Source organism: Anser brachyrhynchus (genome assembly GCF_964034855.1).
Source record: "Anser brachyrhynchus genome assembly, chromosome: 7".
Taxonomy (NCBI): Eukaryota; Metazoa; Chordata; class Aves; order Anseriformes; family Anatidae; genus Anser; species Anser brachyrhynchus.
Window position 1 is genome coordinate 39,044,024 of NC_137701.1, and position 24,877 is coordinate 39,068,900.

Here is a 24,877-nt window from a genome sequence, read left to right on the forward strand (position 1 = left end):
GTTTTCTTAGCTGCTTCATGTGCCTGGATTCCAAATTTTACAGCACTTAGGAGCACCAGTCACCAGTGATGGGCCAAGTGCTCGAGGTGGGTGCTCAGGGCTTGGTGCCTCAGGACAGGCTTCGCTCTCCAGATCTGCTCTGCAAACTTAGCTCTGCACCGAGCCCGGTGGTTTAGCTCCTGTTTCATTGAAAAATGCTAAAGTCTATGAAAGAAAGAACAGCAACACAGGGTCGTAGAATAATCTGGAATATTTCTGATAACATCAACTTCTGTAAGTTTTTCTTAAAACCACGCAGCAGAGCAAAGAAGGATTTTCTATTAAAATATGCAGGGAATTACTTAGGCTTATATGCAATTATTTCAGCTGTGTGCCAGATACCACAGGTACTAAATAAATGCTGGTAACTCTTTTAACATTATTATTCGGGCATTTGCATACCGAAATGGCACTTCAGATGCTTAACTGCCATTAGCATGCATTAATATTTGTTTGGCATCCAGAGTTGTAAGTTAACTGTTTGCGTAAATATAGGCACAAAATGATTTGCGCACTTTTGCACATGCAAAAGTTATTTCTTTTAGGATCACGAGATACTTGTTGGGTCATTTTGGAGGCCGCTGCTCCAAAGGGGATCCCAGATTTGAATAGAAATACTTATCATTTCAAAGAGGATGTGTAAAATAAACAGCCTAGAAAATGAGGCGCTTTTTGCTTTTTTATCATGCCATTTGATAACACTGTAAAAGAAATACTGTACACTTCTCCAACTCAAAAAAAAATAATAAAATCCATTTCAGAAGTGCAAGCTGATTTCATTTTGATCTATTATAATAATAAAAGAACAATTATCTCCTTCCTAGAAGCCTCGAGCCTAAATCGCCTCAAGTCCTCACCTCAACTCCAGGCAGGGTTTTGTGGTGCACCAGTGCACGGGGCTGTGCAGGGCTGGCCTGCAGGCACAGCCCAGGGACAGGGAAGGGCTGAGCTGGTGTCGGGGTTTTGGGAAGCTGATGTGCCACCTAACGAACCCTGTGCCCCCTGTTCCCCGGTGCAGTACCCAGGGTTGATACGAGCACACGGCGTGCCGATGCTAAAGAAGCCAGACAATTTGAAAACCTCCATTATTTCGCTATGCGTGGCATTTTTTTACTTTGTAAGAAAGAGACAAGATAATCTACCTTTAGGGCTGTATCATAAACGACAATCAAAAAGTTTGCTCCTGGTTTATTGAGATTTTACTTGATGTGTACACTTAAACAGGTCCTTACTTTGCAGACCAGTCAAGCTCACACATGTGCTAAGGTGTGTCTTTACGATGGACTTAGAAATAAGAGACATGTTATACATATTCTCTCTGAGCCAAAACAACGGTCTGTATGTGTCAGGAGCTAAGCAGGAACATGGATCAGGCCCTTTTTAATCACTCATACAGGTACAGCCACATTTTGAAGCTGCTAAACAACAACTTTTAGAACAAATACAGACACAAGCAAAAATAAATGGAAACATTTCCGTTTGTGTAACTGCTTTGGTCCCAGCAGATATTTATAGCCTACTCTGAATCACTTACACCCTAAGATATGGAGACTCGTTACATCAACCCCAGCACCCCTCCTCACCCCCACATTTAACATTCACACTTGCGTAGGAGTTGATATTCAGCCCAGGTGAAGTATTCCCATATTCTTGCCCATAAAATATTTTGTTGTTGTTGTTCAGCCAATGTTTACTTGATAAAACTACACAAAAGCTTAAATTTCAGCACAGACCCTGCTAGACCGAGACCTAAAGTGCTGTCCTTAAGGGCAATTCATGGAGCGAAAGCCCATATAGTCCCAACATGTCCTAAAACAGGGTGGTGGAGATTATTTTATATATGCAGGTGTATTTTGAAATAGATATATGTTAAGAACAATAATTTCAGTAAAACTAATTCTGAACTGTTCTCTTTTTTTCCAAGGTAAGAGGAATAAGCTCAAAGGGAAGGCGTCTGATAAAAAGGAAAGCCCAGCGAGGAAGGAACAGACGGGAACGGCACATAGCTGGGAAAGAAAAATACTTGGCAACAGTAATTAATATGGAAATAATCTTCACCCACTCTGAAGAAAGCATGACATATGTTGAGGTCATTCCAACTCCGAAAATCTTTTCTAAGCCGAGTCCTTAAAGGAGAACGATTTCAATCAATAGGTACAAATACGCCCGGCTCCGCGGGCTACGCCAAGTGACCGCAGTTACCAGCACGGCCGGAGGAGAAGGGCTCAGATTTCCCAAAGAATGACCCAAAGGCATCCTACCCCAGCTGCCTTGCCCAAGTCAGTCTGTCCTCCTGGTGCTTCAGCCCCAGGCACAGTTTTCCTGCTGGCAATGACAAGCTCCGCCTGCCTGCATCGCCGGGGTGACACCGGGATTTCCCATGCAAGTCACACCTGCAAAAATATACTCGACATGACAGAGCTAATCAATGACAACACGGCGGGGACAGATGAACATCCCATCCACAGAGATCAGCCCGCTTCGTGTGAAACTCTGGGCCACAAATAATTCATCGCCCCTTTATTAAATAATTAGATATTAACAGAGAACCGCTGATTAGACTGCGCTGATATCATAGTGTGTATTTCCTCTCTTGACTTTGTCACCGAGGTCACCACACAACCCAAAGCTGAGGAGGAGAGAGGGAGACAGCGTATGGGCACGGCTGGATGAAGAAGCCTTTCATTAGCCCTGCTGACCCCCCATAATTTCATATGTCAGCAGCTAATCAAGGACTCACTGACATCATCAAGGGATAGGGAGAAAAGATCTCCCAAGGGACCGATCACTTCTCACAGGAGAAAGTCTCTACCCACACCAGGAGGTTACGTGTGTTTTGCAAATAAATAAAGTGTTCTTGCATTGTTTTTAATTAGCGTTGAAATATGTTTTTCTACCGTTGGCGACAATGATTTATTTTCAGCACAATGGAGGTTGCAGTTAAAGAAGTCAGCCCTTGGTAGTCCACTTGCTTCAGACTTTGTCCTCCCGTTGTACTTCACTTAAGAAACATAATCAAAATTATCTCCTTATGGCTTCTAGTCTACAGTGTGTCTAACCTCATTGGGTTCCCGGCCAGAAGAGGAAATAAAAGGACACTGCACTTTTGGTACAGAGTTGGATTTTAATCATTTTGTATTTACTTAATACTTTTATCCCAAAAGATTTTGCAAATCTAATCAGCAGAGCAGTTAATTCATCTGTGGCCGACACGAAGCCACCCCCCAAGCAGGACGCAGATGCTCTTTTAGCTCCAAAAGGTCAGCGTGACGGGGGGGCTTCACCCACATCAGCGTGGGGGCTGCCAGCAGAGCTAAGGACACTGACATGGGGCTGCCGGATTAGAAACCTCAATTTCAGCAGGATATTATGGGATCTGCAGGGATGAGAGATGGCCAAACCTAGCCCCCGTAATCCAAAGCACTTGATAAAGCAATGTGTTTTCCCACGCCCTGCCCGAGGGAGAAGCAATGCCCTGCATCAGTGCTGCTGGCCTCGCCTGGGTTTGGAAGGGCTGGCTGTCCGTCTGTCCATCTGTCCTGCCCGGCTCCTGCTGTCTGTGAGCTACTGACACCACAGCCCAGGTACCTAGGGCTGCAGGGGTATTTCTAGCATATGGCATGGAGGGGTAGCATCAGTTTCAGGGGACATGTATTTTGTATTTGAGACTAGGCGGCTGATCTGTGTAGTCTTTCTAAGATACGGGTAGAAATGTAACAAAAAACCTACCCATTCCGAAAGATAAATGACATTCAGCCTTCCACTGTGCTGACAACAAACCTCAGTCACCCCTTGTGACAAAACAGACCTCCCGCAGTCACTTGTTACAGCACCTTCAAGACTGGCTCCATATCACATCACATGGCCATCAGGCAAGAACCCCAACCAAAAATAATTATAAAAATGCATTCCCTGCTCACCATTACTCTATGGACTGAGGGACTCTTTGCAGCTGGACCTGATTTTGCAGGGTGCTGATTCCCTAAATTCCTAATGACTATGTGAGCTACATGCACAGTGTATTTCTATCTGTATCTGCCTACATAGCCACCTGACATCATGGTGGACATGCCATATCTGCATTGTTATCCATATGGAAAAACTTGCCCTACCCCAATAAGACATTAGATATGTATAAATAATACATCACCATCAACAATCTAAATAAAGGCTTTCTGAATAAACAGGTTAGCTTGAGTGTATAAGGATTCCTTGTATCCAGAAAGGGTATGCAGATAATATGTATTCCCAAAACTCTATTTCTGAATGGCATCTTTTCTCATCTTTTAACCGACAGATTCTGCACCTGTAAACCTCAGTGGATCTCAGCGTTCAGTACTAATCTGTAACTGAAAATGTTGGAATTCCAGAATTAGTTAGTTCATCTTATCTTCATTCTGCTTCTTCTGTTTTGTTGAGTACAAATATTTCAATCACAAGGGAGTTGGGTGTAATAAGCTACGTTCTAGTTCAAATCATGACCATCTGTATTATAACACAAAGCAATTAATAGCAGCATAACCTGGAAAATGCCACTTATGATCAGTCACCTGCCGATACATTATAAACACATCAAAATCAAAGGTGAAATCATATTCACCTCGTAACGAGAATATTTCCTGTTTAAGTTGGTATGGAGATTATTCCTTCCACAGTTCTTATGTAGAGGAACATCACTTATTTTTGCCTCTCTCCCAGGTAGGACTTTTGCTAATGTGTCCGCTTAAAACATTTCGCTTGGTCTATGGAGTATAAGAGCTCGATCCAACTGCCGAAGCACAGGCATCCCGTGCCATTTCTGCAGGGTATCCAAGAGGTGCCCCCAGGACTAGCAGATACAGCACTGGATCTGCTTCCTCCTGGCACAGCAGCCGGAGACCAGGCAGACCATCCATGCGCGACTGGAATGGCAATGGAATCGAGCCCTAAGTCCACTGAGTCTTGATGGATACTTTTCTACTCAAAAACTAGAATAATTGCTGAAACAAACAAACAAAACCACTATCTAGGGCCAATCGTGAAAAAATAAAAAATAAAAAAAACAGTGTTATACAGGTGGGATAATATTTTAAGAATAATGGCTTACTAACTTTCTTCAAGGATGATTTGGCTGCTTAGACAAGTAAGAGTTGCAGAAAGTTATGGTACTTCAGGTGTCTTCACTTCTAGTTCCCCCTACATTTCAAAATCAGAATTCAGAATAAAAAATAAAATAAAAAAATAAAAAATGTTGTATTGTTTTTAAACTGAATTCTGATTTCTTTTTGCAGCATATTACTTATCACTATAGTGAGACCTAATCCCTAACTTTTTTCTTTTTGAAAAGAAAGAAGTTCTTTCACACCAAGTTCTACAAGCTCCATTTATAAACATAAATATGAATTTAGCCCAGTTTTTACTTTCCTTAAATAGATACATAATTAAGAATAAGAATTTTTAAACCATGACCAAATAACCCCATTTGCTCCCTGTGACCTGGGTATAATCTTTACGCATACTGCCTAAATAACCTTAAATGATCAAATCCTTAAAACAAAACCTACCCAAAAAGGGGTATGGGCAGTAAAGAGAAGATCCAAACTCAAGGCAAAAATACTATTTTCTGAGAGTCATCATTTTAACGGGTTCATGAGACTTATAAAAACAGGATAATTTGCCATATGCAAACCGGCTTTCCAGTTTCTTGGGGTTACCATGGTGTAGGAAATTCAGTAAATCTATATATAATCAAGCAATTTTTAGCATATGTAGAAGACACATCCGATAACCCCATCGTGGTCCACAGCCTTGTTATACAGTTTGTTCTACTTGGGATATAACATAATTTCACACCTAAAAATAGGTACTTTAAGGTACTGGGGGTTAAATATCTGTTCTCCATTCCTACTAACCCAGTAGTTGCAAAAAGAATCCTTTTTTTTTTTTGCTGTTATTGCTATCTTAGTGCCGTGAAGAGGATTCAGTCAACCTTCTAATTTTAATTTTCTTCAAGGATCCCTGGAAAGAAATGTAAATTGTTTCTTTCAAGATACCGTGTGCTTTGTTTTCCTGTAAAATACATCACTAGAAGCAAAGTCTCAGCTTCAATAACTTCTGAATGTCAGCACATCTCCGATTTCTACAATGTGTGTTTTAGGCAGGGATATTGCGAGCGAGGAGCCTGTTCCAGCTCCACAATAATGCCAGCATTAATTTTCACTTATAATTGTTTCCTCCTTAAACAGCCCCATAGAGAGAGACTTGCATCCCTTCATTACACATAACTTATCGTGGCATTAAATTTGCCTAAATTGTACTCTAGTGCTGCCATACTGCTGACCCTTAAGTCTGTAAACAAATACATTTGTTCTCTATATATTTATGTTTTGTCTTCTAAATTGTGAGAAAATGAGCCTGGAATCTTCATATTGTAATTGTATCATCAAAGCCTGTTGAGAATACGATAAAGTAACCAGAAGTTAAATTATCAATAAGAGTCATTTATTTTGCATTTTTATTTTAAAGAATACTTATGAGAATTGTGATAAATTAGCAGTGACAAACTACTTCTTGCAGGCTGATTTTGTGTGGAGAGTTTAATTAAACATTGCAGCTGTTTATCTCTATGGTGATTAAATTTTCATATGTAAATTACATGTATTAAGATCAAGATACTTATGTAAATGTCACTTGCCTTAATGTTTTGTGTTACTGTTATTAACATCTAACCATCAGCTTGTAATCTTCTTGTATTGCATTACGCTGGCATGCACTACATGACTAAAATAAGTAGATTTATATCTTAATAACAAACAAGTTTTTAAAAAGAACATCTTACTATGTAATTGAGATGTAGATAAAATAAAAATAATAAAAAATAAACTGCCAAGTGTGAACTGCTGCAAATTTCAGAAGCTCATTGGTTCGAGCCACGATCCTTCAGCGCCTCCCATCCCCAGCACAGACCATGTCGGTAGGAGTTGGCTGGGTAGTGGTGACTGTAGGCACAAGGGCCAAACACAGGGCTCCAAGGCAATCATGAGCTTGGGCTGCTCGAGAGAAAATTGTCATTTCAGTGTGAGCATCCTGAGACCCAACCAAACCTGGCCTTCAGACATCCGTATGTCCACTTAGAATAATGCTCCCCTCTGCCATACGGCAATTGAGGGGATAATGTTCTTTGGTGCTGTTGTCACTGGCAAGTAAAAAAAGAGAGCGCTATTATCGTTCTGCTATAAAAACTTCCTAAACAAAGAAAAAATAATCATGTTCCCATTTCAAGCAGAAAAAAAAAAAAGCTCAGGAACTACCTACATCTATTTTCAACAACCAAAAGAAAACCCTAATAGATTACAAATGTTTCTTCAGCAACAGCACTTTGAAGGTCTGGATCTTACACAGTCTATCGGAAAAAAAAAAATGGGATTTGCCGCTAGATTTTGCATATATTTTTTCTATTTTTGCTGTACCCTTATAAGAATTATTCTTATTCATTTTGATGACGAAGATTAGCAACAACTTGGAGTGAAGAAATAGGAAGATCTGCCACCTAATCTTAATTATCAGAGAGAGGGAAGTTCTTAATACAAAACTATGCGAGCCCAATAAAAGAAAGACTTTTCATTATGCCAGTCATGCTTGGAGCCAACTGAAAGGCAGACGCTCATTGATAGCAGGAAATCAAATACATCACTTGCAAAAACAAATTAAGAAACCAACGTGCAGTAGGCAATACACAGAAAATGAGATAAAAGCAGTTAGGATTCATTTCTTTTGGGGAATCTATAGGTTATACAGGATCTCAGAGTTTGTATTTGTTTGTGTGACGGTTAGGAGAAAAGGAAAAGATCACTGGGAGGTGGAGACTTCATTTTCTTACATTGTCATCCAGGAGGCATGCCACTATCAAAAGCAAGAACATTATCTCAATGATCTACTCAAAAGCAATGGAACACTTTGAAGATGCCCCAAATAATTGTATGGATGGTCTGATGGGCAAATTAAAGACGAGCATTATCTAGGGGCTTAGGATAAGTTCAATAACTCTCTCAGCAATACGATGAGCTTTGAAGAAAGAGCAGTCAGATAGCCTGACAGCGTAAGAAATTAGCCATTATTTTAATGGATACCATCCCTCAGTGCTAATAACTCCATCAGCTGACAGCCTGACTTTGTACTCAGAGGGTGCCATACATACATTCACTCCAAGTTTCCTTTTTATTTTAGGGTCTTAAATTACTTCCCAACGACTCTTTGGGGATTAATTCAATTTACTTACTAAACTCTCTATTTCCAAATTAAAAATATACAACGAAGATCCTTTCCATGTAGTCACACATTTAACTGCTGGAAAAGTGCTTATTCCCTTTCCCAGCACCATATTTCAGGTCTTAACAGAGGATGTTTGCAAACATCCATTGCAAATTTACCCTTACATTTTTTTATTTTTTTTTTTCAAAATGCAATAACTCAAGTAGCAGTGAGTTACTTTTCTTCAATGAAATAGAGTCAGACTACAGAAACATCTGGGTTTGCAACTGCTTTTTCCCATGGAAAAGCTGTTCTGGAAGAAAAGTAAACTTTCCAACTTTTATAGATAGCCCCATCTCCAATCAATTGGAAAGAGACCCAGCTATCCTATTATTATTATTATTATTATCATTATTATTATTATTATTATTATTATTCAATTTGCTGTTTTGAAAACAGCTTCTGAGCAATGCAATCCTATTGACAGCTACCCTGTACTGAGCACACAGAGCACACATCGTTGATGAGACACTTCTACCCGTGACACTTCATCAGCTGAAATGCAATGACATTTTTGGAGCTGTTGGAAAGACCTCACCGAGACAGGCAAACCTGCTAACCCAATCCCAAGTGCCACCTCCAGTGTGGGAGCAGAAATATTGCCAGTTATCGGGGAGGTGAAGACGACATGTCCATTTCTCAGAGCCGTCTTCACCTGCAGCTTCAGGAGATTTCTTGGGCAATGAAGTGACATTCAGCTACGTGAAGAATTTGGCCTTGCGTGCATAAATGGATTAGTTTTATATTGCCAAGATGTTTGTAGCATCTCTTTCTGGAACGTGTGGATTTATCACTGCTACAAACCACCATGGCTTACAAAATGAAGTGGGGCACAGTAAAAAGACAGAGGACAGGGAGAAATCTTGTACTGCATGCAAATCTCACAAATGAATAATCAAGGAGAAAGAGTGAAACACTAAATGTTTGTAGGGTTTTTGTAAATTACTACATTATCATGAAGACTGTTTGAATCTCTCAGCAGCTCTTAAACATGGACAGATCATGAGGAAGTTTACCAAGAGGATTTTTTCTTCAACTAGAAAACCTTCCTGTGCTGTTGAAGTTTAACTTGTCATGAAACTTCCTTTATTCACTGGCTGGGTGTCTACTGAAAATAAAAACCCTAAATAACGATTCTAGCTGGGATGGTTGGCAGCAGATCCACTACAATTACCAGAAGTTAATTAGAATTATTAAAATAACAAACACAATGCCACCAATATCATGCATCTACATGTAATAATGGAATCCAACAGTGCATCTGATTCATGAACTACATTATATTATTTTGAAGCCTTTTCTTGCTTACCAAATTAAATGTTGATGGATTATCATCTCTGAATAAATTGGTGGATTGAATTCTATTTATATAGGACCTAAAAATTAAGCTGTAGAGCAGAACTATAAGCAGCTCGTTGTCTCCCCGAACAGCAAAATAACTCGCAGCTCATTTCTGCCTGTTGTTTCTCTGTTCACAGAACTACATTTGGAAAGTGCAAATTCCGAACTTCAAAGCAATTGGTCAGGCAATTTCACCAAACATGGTTTCATCTCCTATCTCTGATTTAATATAAATTTATTTAAGGCCCTCCTTAAATAAATTTCAAGTTGTCATCATCTTTGCACCTGCACTAAGATTATTTTAATCAGAGAGCTCGGACCAGATTTAACCCACGTTTGCCTCACTTCTGCACGTCCACAGTATGGTAAAGAACCTCGCTTCCTTTTCTGATGCTAAACTGCATTATGCAGCACGTGGTATTGGAAACTAATCTTTTAGCTTTTATACTGGCAGATTTAAAGAGTAGTTAGCTGACACATGCAGGGAAATATATTTTTTACACAGACAAGTGTTGTGCAGGCCACATGTAGTCATGTTTTTTTCAGTTTTTTAACCACTTCAGGTGACCATTTCCAGTCACTGGCAAAATGCAACCACCACTTTAACTGCCTTAACTTTAAAGATACAGAGCAACTTGAGCTACTCAGAGGGTGTCCCCTCGAGTCACAAGGAAAAGTGTAGTTCTCTTTCTATCCCATACCAGATATCACAGCCATCAGCCCATTCTTCCACCCTGTATATGAAACAAACAAACAAACAACACCTCAAAAAATATTATAAATACTATAAATAGTCCTCTTCATATTTTAAAGCAAAATACTCCTAAGGGCAATAACCTGTTGGGATGAAACATAAGCAAGAAACCAAAAATTGCCTATTAGGATAAAAATAATTAGAAGCTGGGTAATGGATTTGCACCTTTTCTTCCCTCTGCTAAGAAAGATTCAACAGAACCATTAGAAAAAAATGTTCAAGGGTCTTCAGGCTGTAAGTTGCTTTTCTGAACTCCACATACATGGCAGGACCGAGTGTGGAAGAGGTACAAGACACAGCTCCTCTACAACCACTTAAAAATAAAGATTTCCACTTCCTTTGTGGGTGCCTTCTTTCCAAATTATTTTCAGATCTTTAATTCTAAATAGTTGCAAAGTTCTCTGCCCAAATGTCCCCTGTGATGCTGAGTACTTTATTGAACATTAAAAAAAATGGTAAACATGAGTGTTTTGAAAAATCCTTTTAACAATACCCGGAAAGTTAAGTTACAGATAAACTGTTCTGCAGCAACTGTAGTTTAAGAAGAAGCACTGAAATATAACCCAGTCATGGCCAGGTTTTCACTGTAAAGTGTAACAAACCTGTTAAGTGCCTTTACAATATGAGCAAATCTTATAACATATTAGATGAAACATAATCGAATGTCTCTACCACTGTATTTAATATAGGTACAAAAAATAAGCTGTGTATTTTAAGTGACTTAATGTAGATTAATTAAATGCTAACCCATAAGCATAGGATACAATTTTAATGATTGTGACTACATCTCCTTTGTCATTTGCTACTGCGACCCAGATAATAAGGGAAATAAAAGTGGTTACCTGGCAAAAAAAAACAATTTAAATATCTGATTTATCAAGTACTAAGTCATATAATTGACTAACTCAAGTTGTCTAATCACTTTTTCTTCTTCACAGTCCAGCCCATGAAACACTGAAATAATAATGTAATGTCACCTAGTTAAAGTCACAAAATATAGACAAGAAGAGTAAGAGGGAACAACTTTCCCTGGTGCTGGAACTTGACCCGAATTTTAATGCCCAGTGTTGCCTAACCCATCCAGGTGGCTGGTAGAGCAAACCACACTGATCAGCTGAGCACCCAAAAAGCTTACACATATATTCTGAGAGCAAATACATACAAACCCAAGCATCAGGTTGCTCTGCATGTCAGAAACTCTTAACTTTAAAAATAATAATAATAATAACAGAGAGTTCCACTACAACTCACCATGACTTTATCTGTAAACACATTCATAAAGGCCAGTCTCTACACAACAGCTCTCCAAAACAAGTAACACCTCAGTTATGATAAAATTGCAAATAACACCCCTAATGCACAGAAATACTGTAGAAATAGCATGAGGCGATGGGGAAAGGCATGTGTCAGGACGGGCTGATGTCCTTATCCAGCACCACAGATGTGGCCGCCGCGTGCACGGACACCCAGCTACGTAGCCAAGCTCTTACACGTGCGTGCCAATTCCTCGCTGAGCACGTACAGCACAGCTAACATGGCTACAACTCAACAAAGAACTAAATTTGACCTTTGTCTCACTCCTCTAGAAACAATATGAAGCCATGAAGACTCCGTCACTCATCTCCTTGACCATTCTCTCGATACCGCTTCTCTTCCAATCTGCTCCTTTTCGTTTCCCAGAATATCTAGGGATTTTTACTAATTAAATAATTTCACACCATATTATCTATGGTTAACATGAAACCAGGCTTTACTAATTTGATCTCCATATGTCTAGCACCATTTATTCATGCTGTATCGCCATCTCTGAACACAGATTATATTTGACCTCTTGGTCTCTGTTCTAAAGCTTTCACAACGCTCACAGCTATTGAAAGTCAAAAGAGTTGAGCACAACCCAGCACAGACAATATCTGGAGTTAGCTAAATATCTAGCTGAATTGCAGATTGACTAGCTAGAAGTATTTTCTTGTTTAATAATTTTGCATAAATTTTCAAGGAAGTTTTACTTAAATTTTCAAGGAAGTGGAGCACTAGAAAAGTAGAGATTTGGCAACCTTTCTGCTGCCTTTTGCCCTCCCTCTCACTTCCATCCTCTTGATTCCTCTCTGGATGTCTCCAAAACTCATCCATTCATGGGTGCTCATTTCCCTTGGTTTTTATTATTGAGAAAATACCCTTTTGATTTCCAGGCCATCATGAATTTTCCACTTTCCCCCACTGCATGTGTAATGCCCCATCCCCTGTAAGGCATGAAGGTGTGCACACCCAGCGCGGGCTCCCCTGCGCGCAGGGAACAACCCCATTTGTTTAGCGTTTGCCATGAGTGGATGTGGATTCTCTTGCTTTTAAAATCTTCCTCTGTAAATTTTCAAGCCATGGTGATAGTTTTGGTGTCTTCATTCCCCGCGGGTGATAAACTTAATTAGAGATGAGTGAAAACAATATAATTAAGATAGCCGCTCTGCATTTCCAAGAGAGCTGTTCTCTCTTGGAAAACAATTAAATCGAACACTCAAACACTTGAAACTTGTCCAAACTGTGTGTGGGGCATCACAGTTAACTAAACAGTTGAGAAGTTTTAAATATTGGATCCCTCATTAATTCCCGCACAATGAGTTTTCTGAAGACCTACAATAACAAGGTGCAGTTTGAAAAACACAAACTTCCTAGATATCATCCTCAAAGGCCTCAAAGCTGCAGAGGACACACAGCCTCTGTCCCTGCAGGTTTTCAGGCCCTCAGCAGTAGGCCTGAAACTGCCTGGGGCAGAAGGTTGGGGGAAATGGACCTGGAGGTCCCTTCCCACCCAAATTCTCCCCACCAGCACATTGCCTCACTGTGCACATTATAACTCATACTGAGAGACAACAAGAGTTCATATTTTTTGATCACCAGGCAGGCAACCAGAGCAGCCTGTCGTGCTGACACCTGAGGGGGAATGTCATTTTTAACATTGATTTCCATCGCTACGACTGAGTCTAAAGAAGTTTTATCACTGACTCAGAAGCTTTCATGAAACCAGGCCTTCGTGTACCAGTTACCAAATCAAAATTCCACCCAGCAGAAGTGCGAAAATATTTTCAGCATATTTATCAGCACCTCCTCTTGCTCAGAACGAAAACAAAATGGCTAGATTATATGGGAGTGAACGGCAGAGCATGAGCCCTGTGTGCTGCCAGTGCCCCCAGACTTCTGCCAATTCATGTCACTCCCAGCCCGAGTGACCTCGTGCGATTTTATTTAATCAGCCCACTTCCAAATCCTTTAAAAAACAAGTGAAGTTAAATAACAAATAGCATAAATATTTTAATAGGCCTTCACATTACCAACTGCCAGACCAGCTGTCTAGACTGCAAGAGTATTTGTGGTTGCTTTTTTTTTAATTTTTAATATATTTCTTCTTATAAATCAGAAACAAATCTACACCATGGAAAGCATCTGTCTCGGCCGTGATCCCTGGGCCTGGGCATGGCACAGACGTGTCCGTGTGGATGCTGGTCCCCTGAGCAGTGCAGGGTCCTGGCTCCACAGCCGTACCCACAGTGCTTCCCCATCCTCCCCCTGCTCTCCTGCCAAAGAGGGAAGAGGACAAAGAGAGTCCTGGCCTCAGCATATCAGGCTCAGCTTCCTTCACAAATAATTTTTGACACTACACAGAAAAGAAAATGGGAAAAAAAAAATCATTATAATACTATGTATTTACCAGCAAACCACAAGGCAACAACTCCCAAAGAGTGGGCTGCACTTCATCCGGCAAGTATTATGAGAATGCAATGGCTTTTATGACAGATAACCCTTTATTCTGAGTGTTTTATACCACAGGCTGTTTGAAAACACACGGAAGATAATGCTCGGAATACCATACCCCAAAGAGACCAGACTAGAACAAGGTGATATAAGTATCTACAGCTGCATATTTAACTGTGTGTTCACAGAGAGAAGGAAAGATGCTTTGAATCTGTAAAATACCTCTGAAATTGTACACCACCACCCCCTCCCCCCCCCAAAAAAAAAATAATAATAATAAAATGCTCCTATTCCAAACTTTTTTATAAGGTAAATGTACTTTGAAATATTTATGAAACTATGAGACAGTAATTTCCTGAAAGCAGAAAGACTTTTCATGGAAAGACATAGATAATACAAGCTTTGACCATGAAACATGAAAAACAAAACAAAATATTATGACATGAAAACAGTGAGCTGATGATGACAGTTCTCCCATCTCTTCATGTCCAGTGCACTCTAGCCTCCAAGTTCAGTTTTTAAAGACAGTCATAATACCCAATGGAAGCAAAGGAGAGCTGAGCTCACTAGCTGAATTTTAAGGAAAACAGCAGAAATATTTTTTCCTCTACAGAAGATGGAAATCCCACAGAGGCAATGCAAGAGCAGCAATGTACGACGACTAGATCCAGCCTTCATAGCATGAAGGTGTACATGCATGCCCACAGCCACAGTTTTCATTCTGAACATTTACCAGATTAAACAATAAATAGACCAAAGGTATATACTTATTTCATTTAATTAACATTCAGTGAGCTATAGTAGTTAATTTTAAAATTTTGTACGGTGCTGAGGACGCTGTTTTTTATGAGGAATACTTATGTTCCTGTAACATTGTACTAATAACGTGCTCTCTGTTTTCGCCAACTTGAAGTTAAAAAGTTATGTGGAGCTTCGGCAATAGGTTGCATTCAACTAAAAAGATTTTGTTCAAACACTTGCTATTGCTCACCCTTGGTGGTCCCTAGACTTCTGTAGGGTACCACCAATATTTTATTGACATTTCTCCTGCCCAGCTAAATTCCTGCCCTGCCTTCAGTAGAGCCCAGCCCTACGTGGCTGACCACTGGGTTCCCAGGAGTGAGCTCTGCCAGCAGCTCAGTGCGGTGCAATCGCTCTCTGTGCTTTGACACAGACTTTATGGCCAGGTTTGTGTCTCTCTGAAACAAAAAGTACAGATGCCACCATGGCTCTGAGCCCAACAGAGGAATAAACTTTAGCGATATTTCTCTCCTTTTTTTCTTGAGCAGTGGAGAAGGTCATTGTACGGTTGTGTTAAAACTATTATTAAGTTTAATTATTTTTTTTTAAGGCAACTTCCGTGTTTTCTCGTGGCTGGGGGAGCAGGAGGCGAGGTTTGCGCGCTGCCCCCACACGAGGGCGCCGTCCCCTCAGAAATGCGCGGCAACCAGGGTCCGGCTCCAGGCCCGCATGGCCCCGTGCAGGCCTTCGGGGACACCAAAGTCATTTTCCGAACTATTCCTTTATAATTCGAGTGGGAGGCGAAGGATAAGACAAATCTGTTCCTCAGCTGTGACATGAGGGGGATAAAACTTTTATATTTTGCCCCATAAATTGTGCCTTTGCCGGTCTTCCCCTCACCTTCACCTCCCACTACTGCCTGGGCCCTGGCAGCTCTGTCAGCCAGGCTCAAGCAGCTTCATTGCTGCCATCTCTGCAATTTTTACCCTATTTTTGAAGTATTTACACGTAAAAGCTTTACTTATATAACCTGAATCTCCCCAGACACCCTATTACTGACATAATTCATCATCAGGTACATGCTAGAGTGGTTGAAGTGATTTTTCAACTCTGAATCACACAAAACATGTATGCAGAGATAAAACAGTTAAAATATTTAAATCACAAATGTTAATTATGCAAATTGAGATCACTTTGGTATCTTAATCCTCCCTCGCTGCTGCTCTGTCATGTGCACTCAGTGTGACTGGGTTCCTGCGGAGAGGGTGTAGTCACAGCCATGTCCTAATACACACCCAGGAGGGAATGGGATGAAGCTTGCACAGTCCTAAATCTGCTCCTTCCTAATGTCGAATGCTTGACTCGAAAACTAAATAACGGAGCTTTCCTCAGCAAGCCCTGATCGCCTCAACATGGCATAAAGCGGCGGCAACTCCCCAGTTTGGGGGCATCCCCCCTAGATGTTCCAAGCCTGAACCCAGATGAGGCGAGGCCCAGAAGTCAGCCTGAGCACCTGTGATGGAAGTCACTGTCATGGTCCATCCTGGTTCCCCTTGCAAGAATTACAGCAGGTTATACAAAAGGACTTTGGAAAGGAAGATCACCTTCAAGTGAATGTGTAATTTGTCAAGAGTCGTCTTGGGATATTAAGATATAAGGACATTTATCCCACCTTACATTACAGGAGCTTCATGTAACTTTCCATGTTTTGCAAACTTTAACAATTACCTTGAAGTAGGTGTCTTCCCGTGGTAAGCCAAAATATTAGGGAACATGATTATATATCTGTCCTCAGCTTCTCACTGCTTATAACCCTACATGATCCAAAAGCGTGAAGACAAAATTTCTGAGACACAACTTACACCTACACCAGAGCCAGCTGCTCACATATTTAAAGCCATGTATACAAACGTGTATCGAGTAACAAGAGGGTGGCAGAACGGGGAAGCACCACACGTTTCTACCTACTAATTACCATCAAATGGGAAAAGATTTGATAATATGCTGTACACTTCTCAGAAGAGGTCTCATCTTCTTTCTTTACGTTTATTAACTAACTTGGTCTATAATTAAAATAACAGCTTGAATCCTGGTGATAAAGCGACACGAATACTTTACTCTTCACTTTTTCGCTGATGTGCAGCATGTTTTGTACCATGAATGATCATTTTGTCACATTGCCTAATTAATAAAGAATAAAAGAGCATTTCAGTTGGGTTCAGCCTTATCTAAAACCCTTGTTCCATGGTCTTCTCCCACTATTCACAAACAAGCAGGCTTGGCAACGGGACTTTCGTCCTCTGGGCAGAGCTCAGGCAAGCCAAGGATGCCTCCCCAGGGGCAGTGCTACAGGTCTCCAGACATTTAGGTGTTTATGTGAATTAAACATCTGGTGAAGTCAGCACTACATAGACATGAAACAATGGAAAGTAAAGCTTTTTTGAGATCAGCTAGGCTCCTTTCCTACACACACACGCATTTAATTACAGCAGTTGGATCAAGCTGCCAGTGCCTTATGCTCTTTTTCTCCCCATATATAATATGGAAAAGTAAAGACTTGACAAAGAATTATCCTCTTGGTTTCTTAAAAGATATATATTTCACATTTCCAAGTTAGCCATTAAATACATTGTACTCTGCTCATCAATCTTTACCTCTCATCTTAGACCCTCAGGATGCAACATGAGCTTTACAGGAAGCTTTCATAATGCTGCCCATCCTTGACCACATTGTTTGGGAGAGGCTGCTGCTCACACCATCACATTAAATTCCTGTGGTTTTATCCTGAGTAAGTGTTATTTGGAAACTTTTCTTTGAATGCAAACAGGCAACCGAGCAGATTTATGTATGCCTGTAGGTATGCATATGCACACAAATCACATGCTGTATTTTATCTTCCTTTAATCTTCTTCTCCTTCTATTAATTCAACATGTGCTTTCAGGATGGGACTACCAGAGGGATGATGGGCACGCTCAAATCCTGGCCACGCAACTGGCCTCACCACACTCCCATTAAAGGCAACAAATCATGAAGCAAAATTTCATGTACCAGCAACGAACTGCCATTGCTACCTGGAACTGCCTTCCAAAAGCAAGAATGTAATGAATGAGCAAAGGAGCCTTCTCTAATTCATGCATTTATATAATGTCAAAAATTATGTCGCTGATGCTTCCATTCATCTAAATTTGCCTGGCAATAAGTCAGGCTGCCCACAGAATTTTCTGTTAACAATTACAGATGCACGGCTGCAATTATGGCTTTGCCCACACTGTTCACCTAGTGCTGGATAGTGCCAAAATGACTCTGTCTGTATACATACAAACACGCGTTTTCAAGCATAGCTTTAAATTTCATCACTTTATCCTGAAATCACTACTAAAAGTAGTTTTTAGGGTCTTATAATCTGCTTTTCTATTTCATGTGTTTTGGTAGTTCTTTTTGCTTCAGGAAAAAATGAAAATATATCTAACAGATTTCATGGACAGGAATCCTCCCTTAATTTCATCCTATGCCACTTGCAGACTCTCTACCCTCCTACACAGACTACCCAAATCAGTATTTTTCTAAATGTTTGTTTAGCATAAGGCCTATTATTTCATATATAAAGCCAGGAATAGAAAGGCAAGGTTAGAGAGCTGTCAGATAATTGATAAATATCAGTGAAATCAATATTCACTGTCTTTTAGGGCAAGGCCAGTGATGTAGATACTTGACTACCGATGAAAAGTTTCCTGAAATTTAATTTACACATTTGTCCAGGAGCTAAAAATAAATGGATTTGTTGATCTTCACAGATAATGACTACTTGGGTAAACAGAGCTTCCGATCTGAAACACCCTAATTTTACAGAGATGGTCCCACTCTGCCTTCATTCCCAGTACCATGACCACACACCATCTATATAGACTTACCATGTAACTGCCAGGAATAAAAAAAAAAAAAAATCCTTTTAGAAAAATAAGTAAAAAGGGAAACAAAACTACAGTCCAGCCTAAAGGAAAAGTAATTACAGAAGCATTTCATTGTTCAATTATTTATTAAAAAAAAAAAAAAAAAGATTGAGATTGCAGCAGATTTTGCACAGTATCCTAAGTATCATTTACCTTTAGGTCCTGTCATTTTGATTTTTTTTTTACATCTCTGATTTTTTATTTTTTTTTGCATCTTTACACCATACCAAGACAAAAATGTATGTATATATATATATAGCAATTACCACCATTTATGTACAAGAATATAGATTTCTAGAAACCTAAAGTGTTATTTTAAATCATTTCTTCTTCATCTACTACTGCAGCTACCAGACCTTCCTTCTCTTCGTGAAACATTGCTTTCTACATTAGCAATTAATTTGGCCTTCTCTTCATCTACTGAAAAAAAAAAAAAAAACTAACACAACTAACAGCAATAAAAATACTTCTTGGTCCAAAATTAATGCCTTTACCACAAAAAGAAATACTGGTTTGCACTAGGAAGCCACTGCAGGTTGGGCATGGTCAAGCCTTGTCTGACCGGAAGAGACTCAGTGCCCCGTTTGCAAAGTAGGGACTTGCACAATGACAAATGTCATGCAGATAAACAGTAATTATGGACGTGTTGGACTTCAAGAGAAAGTGATCAGTTCAATCACTGCACTGCTGTGGTTCATACTAAAAGTTGCTTCTCTAAATCAACCACCTCTACTAATTCCAAAGATGACCTTTCTAGAGAATATTTTTATTATATTTTTTTTTTATTAATTGCTGTTCAAATAGCTTGCTTAGAAAATAAAAGACAAACAACTCTCTCTCCCTGTAACAATTAGGAGAGATGATAAAGCTCGCATTTCTAACTTAGTTAATTTAGCATGTCAAAAACCAATCTTTCCCTGGTAATTTCAATACACTGAATGTCACGGAAAGGCCAAGTGACAGATTGCTGCATTTCAGTCAGAACACTCATCCTACTAAAAATGTAATCACTGATGTTCAGATTTCATTTGACTATGCACTGTACAATACTTGGATTGCGGGTAGCCTTTGGCATCTTCCTTTCCCCCTTCTCATATAATCAAAAACAAATTAATGCTACATACTGAGCTCCAGCACAAGTTTTGAAAACTATATGGAAAGTAAACCATAACACTTTTATTTAATTCTTACTTCAGAGTTAAGACTGATTAAAATTGAGTTTGTCGCTATCACTGAATAATACTGAGTTCAGATTTAATAAAGTTGTTGAGAACTGGAAATGTGTTTCCAATTCCTACCCAAGAGACTACAAAGTCCATCAAAAACAAATTAAGATCCTTTACTAATCATTATCATGCCCTGCGTTTAATCACGTTCCTAGACAACTGCCTGAGCTTCATTAGAGCAGTAGGCTCCAGTTATAAGCTGAATTTCAGGGCTCTGTCATCTTTATTGCGCCCGATCTTTCAGCAAACTTTTCGTGCATCTATTTGTTATAAATGATTTTGATGTACAGGAAATGTACATTCTTTTCCAAGAATGGTTTCATAACCTCCCTATGTTCCAGAGCTAAATAACACATATGGTTCGTGTTTAACAACCTCCATTTGGTGCTTCATATGTGTACTTTTTCTTTTTGCTTCCAAGCCTGTGGCTGCAGAGCAGCGCTAGCACTGAGGATCAGGCACCAGCGTGGGAGAACGCTCTCTGAATAGGCTTGCTTTTCAATTGTCAGACAGCAATTGACTGAAATCAGAGAAAAAAAATGATTATTCTGACAGCCTTTGATATGTCATTGGCTCCAAAACTCTTTCTGTTCAAAGTCTCCTATGTCTATCAGACACTCGGTGAGGCATATGGCAACTTCTTGATGCGATACCCATTATTGGTATGAAATGGTAACCTCTGTGGTCTTTCACAAGTCTCCTGTAGTTCTGCCCATGTGTCACTTTCTGTAACAAACAGCCTCCTCTACCAGCACATGCAAACAGGCCTGAGGTTGCCCTGTCTGCTCTGCACACCAACATTTATCATTTTAAAGTGTGCAGAAAGCTTGACAAATAATTGACTTTTGCCCAAACTGAAGCTGCTCCAGCTGAAGCTACTGTCAACACGCAAGTTCCAGAGGCAGACAAAGTAGCTACGCTGGAGGACGAAGAGTTACGGCAGTGCAAAGATAAGGCACAGTCTTTTATATAACACCTTGTCATAACTGTTTTTAATATTTACATTAATATGTAGGTCAGATGATATGATGGGCAGGAGATCAATCCCTTGATGAAGCTCTAACTGCATGTCAGAACCTGTACACAGGAGACTAGCAAGGCCAAATTTAGCCTCTTTAGGCTCTGCTTTGCACGTGTCTTATCTTTCCCAGTTTTCTTACATGACCTGGCATACCCGTGCAACCTCACCAGAAAGCTAATTAAGCAGTAAGATGAATCCTGGATGGCGCAGCATTAGACAAGACCGCTTTCAGCCTCTAGACACCGATGTATGAAATAGTATCGGAAACATGCGTTTTTCATTACAGCCCTTGTTAATAGCCTAAGGAAGTGCCTCCTGCGAAGTATCAGATCATAAGTTGTAATGAGCATTTTAATTAATACTATCCCACTGCCAGGGAAAAAAATATTATATGCAAATTCAGTAAATTATTTGCACTGGGGAATCGTAGCTGTTTGTTCACAGGCAGCGTCAAAGCAACTTGAAGACCAAAACTGCTGTTATATCCCAAACGTGTAAGCTCCTCACTGGGTAAATGCCTATCTGCACCAAAATTTCAAGATACCTTCACAACTGGCTTCTGAAACCAGATCTCCTCATGAATAGTCATTTTTATTCATATGCTCAAAGTAAACGAGCTCAAGGTTCGAAGGGAAATAGTAAGAAATAAGAAAAGAATGGAGGAATTGCCATAATCCCAATGATTCATGGGGAAGGCTCCTGAGCAGGTTACTTTACAAGAGAGGCAGCAGATGTAAATGTATATTAAGTTTTGTATCCTTTCTGGATGGGTAGAAAGAACAGCACCTCTAAGTAATATGAAAAACCTTACTTCATTAAACAAACCTTAAGGGGAAGCGCAAATGAGAAGTGCTTTATATTCAGTGTCATCAATTCAGCTGAAAACATGTTTGTACCACTCCATGAAATGAATGCTTTTTATAGTGCCTTTCCTGCCAACATTGCCTCATGAACATAATAAAATTAAACATGTAAAACCAACTCTGGAGCTAGCAGTTAGCAAGTAAATTCCAGAGAAACAGTAACACGCGCTTCTAAACAAACAGCTCTTCAGATACGAGGGGAAAAATAGGTAAACTGAGGAAAGCACGATGAAGAGGAGCACTGGATATAAGTAGCTCAGAGGAAAGGACAAGAGACCTTTGCAGGAGAAACTCGCTGCCCAGATAACCTCCTTGGTCCCTGGGGTCAGTCCTTCCACGTGCGTTACCAAAGCCTGCTGCGTTAAAGCGTTGGCAGCAGCGCCGTAGGCCCCAAAAAAAATTAACGTACAGATGTTCCTGCACTGGATCCACCGACAGAAAGTAGTTACCATGGAAGCAAGCTCAGCTCCAGCCCCTGAAATTTGGCTTCGTGCCATGCTAATACTTGTGCTGGAGAAGTGACCCTGATGGCCAGGCCCCACCTTGTCCCGAGAGAGGCCCAGTGCAGGAGGCCCAAAGCCACGGCCAAGGAGGGGGCTCAGCTCCCAGCACCGATGCCCACGGACCTCCTGCCCACCGTGTGGGTGAGGACCCTGGGATTCCTTCTCCGTGCTGAGCAGCCACCCTTGATGCCTCACAGAAATATGGGCATATTCTCCTTGTGCTGATTTCTGTTCCTTAGCAAAACAAAAAGGTCGAGGTTGAAAGGAGGGAGGTTGGATTCATTTTGGGGGGTTTCTGTGGGTATTTTTTGGAATAGAAAAAGTCCGCGCTTCTTCCCTCTCCACTTCTGACACGAACCTTGAAGGACTTTCTCCCCGACTGCCACCCTTGTACATCAATTGACCTCAAAGCAGCTGAAGGAGGAATATAAAGAACACAAAGATTTCCAAAGTTATGCCACAGTCATCAAATACCAGAAGCATTTTGAAACCACTCTTGTGGCCCTGAGTAGGAGCAAACCTCTCCAAATAAGGAAGCATTTCTCCTCCAACGTGCAGAAATTGGCAGCTCCCCTCCCGGAGTTTATGTAAGATTTCTCAGACAGATTAGCCAACAAACAAATGTCAAATAGCCTCCTCTCTGGCTTCAGAGGGAAATCAGCAGGCTTTCATCCGCAGAAACGGATTCTGATAAGAATTCAGGCTGGGACACAAATCTCCATGTTGCCACGATGAAGTTTGAGAAAATTTCCAAATAGGCAATAATGAGCAAACGATGACAAAGTAAGGCAACGGGGTCCCCAGGCCTTAAGTCAGTACGTATGGACATTTGAATTTGGGTTGCTATTGTCAGAATTGATGGGAAATTGCCACGCTGCTGTTTGGGAGCCCCCCTCTTGCGTTCCCAGAAACATAATGTGCATTTATAGAAAAATGTGGGTTCGAGATCAAATTACAGCAACTCTGCATGAAATAGCAATACGATCAAAAGTAACATGGCCCACAGATAAGAAATACTGATGAAAAAAAAAAAAGGTAATATGAAGACAAAATGCTCCAGAGGGCATTCGGGGGGGTCAAATAATACTGCATTTTTAATGCTTAGCTATACCCATTTCTCTCAGAACACTGACAAAGTAAATTCAGCATCACTTTCCAGTAAAAGGCTACAGGACAGCTGCTGAAAACTTTTTGGAGAGAAGATCTTAAAACCCGGCTATCCTGGGTGCTGGTTAACCAGGAGATGCTGTGGCAAGCGCTTAGCAACGATCTTTCCCAGGTTTTTTTAACCTCCACCAGCCTCCCACAGAGAATGACAAGGAGTTATTACCAGTGACAATGAGCTCTTTCTTCTGCTTCTTGTCCCATTAGGCCCTGATCTTTGAAGCTTCTGCACAGAAGTTACTTTGAATATCTAAATACCTAAAAGGCTTTGGCATGACTGCGTGCACAAAAGGCTCTTCATAGCTGTGAGAATTTGTAAGATTGGGGCTGCAGAGTAGGGGGTGAGGGTTCTGCTTGATTTCACAGAATTGTAGGGGTTGGAAAGGACCTTGAGGGATCATCGGGTCCAACTCCCTTTTATTTGTCCATACAGTGCTCAGCACTTCAAAACTGAGAGTGATAGTGAAAAATGGTGCTGAGTGGCACTGAAAAATACACTCTCAGTTCTTCATTAAACTGTCTAGCAGAACTAATGATGCTTATATATGCCCCTACTTACGTATCTCCACTTTTAAATAAAAAATAAAAATAAGCAACAAATCACTATGTAAAGAAATTCGTTCCGTTGAGGCAAAATTCAGTTTTGCAGGCTTTGAAACCTCATGGCACAACTATTGCTTTTTCTTTCAATATACAGAGCAAGCAACACAGAGGTCAGGCCAGCATCCGTTTTACCAAGAAATCACAATCCTAACAAGATATTCCCACACAGACAGTGGAGGGAAAAGTACCAAAAATAATCAGCTGTTTGGAGACACTGAATAAAACAACTATAAATTGACTTTGATCCACATTCACAGAAGATAGGTAAGGTGGTCATTTACTAGTGTTCAGCTGAACTAAACAGAGGAGGAAAACATGGAGGGTAGGTTTAATTCTGCTTTTCCATTTAATTTTTTTTTTTCCTACACCATACATAAAGACAAAAATACAGCTGAAGGTGAAAGGGCAGGGCAAAATACATCCCAGAAGATGTGAGAAAGTGGTTTTTCTGATTATGGTGCATATGCTGTTCCCTGCAAACTCCACTCGGCTCTGATCATCCCTTCCACCCGCGTGATGTTAGTCCCAAGTTCTTTTATGTGGGTAATTAATAACTCTTATCCAGTGCTTGATTTATCTTTCTTCAACATGTGTAGATCACATGGAGATGAACTGTGTGAATTATTACCCTG

At 40.4% G+C, this 24,877-nt stretch overlaps 1 protein-coding gene across 9 annotated transcripts in view; it reads right to left on the reverse strand.

Annotated features, from left to right (window-relative positions):
* Positions 1–24,877, reverse strand: part of LOC308197859 (uncharacterized protein) — a 365,283-nt gene that overhangs the window by 174,665 nt on the left and 165,741 nt on the right. The window contains exons 1-2 of one of the 9 annotated variants that reach the window (XR_013953399.1): positions 22,999–23,215; positions 21,999–22,892 (exon numbers count right to left, since the gene is read on the reverse strand). The exons of 4 other annotated variants lie outside the window; for them this stretch is intronic. The gene's annotated coding sequence lies outside the window, so the exon portion shown is untranslated. Of the gene's footprint in view, positions 1–6,492; positions 7,214–20,589; positions 20,612–21,998; positions 22,893–22,998; positions 23,216–23,264; positions 24,875–24,877 lie in introns of those variants that run through there. 4 more of the 9 variants (XR_013953396.1, XR_013953397.1, XR_013953398.1 and 1 more) reach the window with 4 other exon arrangements.